The 3,577-nt window shown below is 38.6% G+C and overlaps 1 protein-coding gene and 1 long non-coding RNA gene across 5 annotated transcripts in view; both read left to right on the top strand.

Moving 5' to 3' along the window:
• Window positions 1-3,577, top strand: part of LOC137175080 (protein phosphatase 3 catalytic subunit alpha) — a 74,591-nt gene that overhangs the window by 2,434 nt on the left and 68,580 nt on the right. The gene's annotated exons all lie outside the window — the stretch shown is intronic.
• Window positions 1,506-2,346, top strand: LOC137174970 (uncharacterized). The gene is made up of 2 exons (XR_010925519.1): window positions 1,506-2,075; window positions 2,220-2,346. It is a non-coding gene; the product is annotated as an uncharacterized lncRNA (long non-coding RNA).

The raw sequence follows: 3,577 nt of genomic DNA, 5'->3' as shown, positions 1-3,577 counted from the left end.
AGTTGAATAATTTCCATCATGTTTTTATCCCCGACAGAAATAATATATGAATATATGAACAATTTCCAGCATATAGCCATTACATCCAATAAACTCTGTCATCTATACGTTAGTCACTTGTTTTATAATGCTGTTGTGTATAATTCCTGCTCAACGGTTGACTATTGCAGCTGTTTTTTTTTTGTTTTTGTTTTTTTGGCTTTTCTGGTTAAATAGCACTTACATCAGGTTATGTTGTGACTCATGATAATCCTGATTAATTTATCATATTATTTGGTCATGATTTTTAGCCATTGGGCCACAACTAACAACTATTTTCTCTATATCAGTTACCTAGAGACTAATCTTTTGGTCCATAAAAAAAAAATAAAAAAGTTATTTATAATGCTTGTTCTGTCCAAAATGGAAAATATTAGGTTTAACATCATAGAAGACTAGCAACAACAGCAATTATTAACATGAGAGAACCTGAAACCAGTAAATTTTAAAATTAATTCAAATGTATTAATAATTAAAATAGTTGCTGATTCATTTTCTGTTGATAGTTAATCAACCAAATTTTCCCCAGATTGCATTATTATGCAGGATCCACTTAATTTGTCTATTAAATCAACATAAAGTGTTTGCAGTTACTACATACTTTTGAATTTAATTATTGCCAATAAACCATTTCTATGATTAAATGTGGAAACACAATCTCGCTCCACAGCTGAATACTGTATGATAGTTTGAACTCGTGCCATCCTTTGGTTAAATATAAAATCAACAAACAGTTGACATCCACCGCGCTCCAGTGCAAAACGAGCACAGTAATGGTGTTTTTCCGTCCCCAGCTGAGAAGCAGGGCCTCAGAGCCCCCGATGGAGCTCTCTATGAGTGGGGATGGATAACATCTGACATTTGACTTTTGAGGAGAGGCCCCCATGCTCAGACATGCGTGGGTTGGAGAGATGGTGGTGGTGACAGCGGCGCAATGCCAGCCACTGATCCCAGCTGGATAGCCGAGTCATTTATAGAAGAGAACATTAAGTAATGCCACATACTTGATCCTCGCCTTACGTGTGATCACCTGCATATGGTTCTGCTTCGTGCTCATAACCATGTGTTCCATCGGGGGGTTTTCTTTCTTATCAGGTGCAAGCGCAGTCTAATACAGAGATTTCAAAAAGTACCGTTTGTCAGTCAGCTTTCATTTTGACTAATATTTTCTCATTAGCGTGCATAAACTTTGTTTTTATTTAATTTATTTACAGTATTATCCTTTCAATCGGCTATTGTCAGACAAATACGACAACAGAAGACATTACAATTAAGGACAGCATGGGAATTTGATGACTATGGGAAAGAAAAGTGATTTAGAACAACTGCTGAGGCTGTTTGTGACTTTGATCCTGTGCCAGTCTGCCAATTTTTACTAACTCTATCCTTGATTTGTTTTTGGCACTTGATTTCTTCTTCTGCTAGATAGTCAATTTTAATCAAGAGCAAACACAGGTTTGCTGCTCTGCGGGACGGAGATGGAAAAACTAGATGACGTCAAACTGTCTTAATACGCTTTGAGTTGCAATATCCTTTGGTGGCCGCTAATTTACATCAGCAAGCGGCCTGAAAATGTAAATGTTTATTGTGAAGATATGAAGATACTGAATATTGTAATGCTTTTTATTCACTCTATTAGGTTGTTTTTCCTCTAGTGGATAGAATTGATTTCCTCTGTGAGAATTGCCTAAGAATTTGATTCATTCATGGTAGGTGCTCAGCATTTAATGACTTACTTCTAGAAAGGGTGAATGGAAAAGAGAAGCACTTTATTACAGCCACTTCTATTTAGCATGATTGTGGCGAAAATAATGAGGGTAATTATTTTTGTAAATATTAATATCCCAGTTATTCACACGTCTTCGGCAACAAAATTGTTTTATTTTACTTGAACATGCAGTTGCACTAGAGCTGAAAGGATTAGTCAGTCGATTGGTTGATAGACAATTTTGATAATAAATAATTTAAGGCTTTTTTTCAAATGAAATTGCCAAAAGTACTCCCTAGTTTCAGCTTGTGTGTTGTGAGCATTTGCTGTATTTCTTTTGTCTTATGTGATAGTAAGTAAGTAGTAAATATCTTTGGTCACACAAAACAAGCAATTTTTTACCATTTAATTTCTAATAATTTATCAATTAATCAAAAAATATCTGCAGAGGGGATGGTGTTAAGCCAATTAGTTACAATATTACAGAACATTTGGACCCCAACAAACAGTAAAATTTCCCAGTGAACCAAGTCATGCTAGCTCCCAGCATCCTCGCCACTGTCACCAGATTCAGGTTGGGTACATTTAAAAAAAAAACAGATATTTTGACCTGAATTTCAGACGTTTGGTGTCGACATTTGTCCATCTTTTGGGCAGATTACGTTAATAAATTACCCTTGTTAACTTTTTACTTGTGAAGCTTTTATTGCACTCACAGTAATGTAATGAGTGTAGTTCAATCAATCAATCAATCAATCAGTTTTTATTTATGTAGCGCCAAATCACAACAAAAGTCATCTCAGGGCACTTTTCACATTTACAGAGACCCAACAATTCCCCCATAAGCAAGCACTTGGCGACAGCGGTAAGGAAAAATTCCCCTTTAACGGGTAGAAACCTCAAGCAGAACCCGGCTCTTCGTGGGCGGCCATCTGCTTTGACCGGTTGGGTTGAGAGAGAGAGAAAGAAAGAGGGAAGGGGGGTCGTGACAGAATAACAATAATCATAACAATAACAGCAACAATAACAGTAGCGATAGCCAGGGAAGGATGCCAACAGGACTGCGAAGGACCGCAAAGGCTCGGCCTGCAACCCAGGGTTTCCCGCGAGATGAGAAACCACAAAAAAACTGGCGGTCAACTCGGGTAACATGATTTTCACTTGTCTCTCCTCTGCTCTGCTCCGTGTGTGTGTGTGTGTGTGGAGGGGCTGAGCGTCACCAGAGAGCAGAGCAGAAGAGAGAAACTAGCGTGACCGTAAATGACAGCAAAATGCAGCGGAGACTCTCACACTGAGCCGAAATGAAACGAGTGCATATGAAATGGGTAAATAACATAAATAAAATATTTTGTTTCTTTCAGGAGGGGGCAGGGGGGTCTGTGTCAAGAGTTTCCCCAGGCAAGGACACAGAGGTTGACTCATCACTTTTCAGAACAGCGCCACACAGAGGCTCCAGAACGCATATGATTATTGATTTCCGAATGAATACATATTTGATGTTATTTTTGGCCTGGGGGGGCATTCTGATTGGCCTGGCAGCCCACCAGGTCTGTACAATTATAGGGGAAACACTGGGTTACCTGTGTAGTGAATATAATCTTGCAGCTGCCTCTGTGTTTAAGAGGCAAGTAATGGTTAATCAGAGCCTGCAATTGGTCAGACAGTTGACCTGTTAGTGAAAGTGCTTGAAGTGCTTGTTAGTGCAGAGCAGGTTTTTTTCAAATAGCAAACTGTGAATATCATACCCACTCTGGTTTAATTATATGATTCACCATTCACCATCATCAAACCACCTCTCCTCTGAGTTTTCTGATTGGACAGGATTTTAGC

The sequence above is a fragment of the Thunnus thynnus genome, chromosome 22, assembly GCF_963924715.1.
Source record: "Thunnus thynnus chromosome 22, fThuThy2.1, whole genome shotgun sequence".
Lineage (NCBI taxonomy): Eukaryota > Metazoa > Chordata > Actinopteri > Scombriformes > Scombridae > Thunnus > Thunnus thynnus.
The sequence above is the reverse complement of the archived record's forward strand: the minus strand, read 5'-3'. Positions and strand labels throughout refer to the sequence as shown.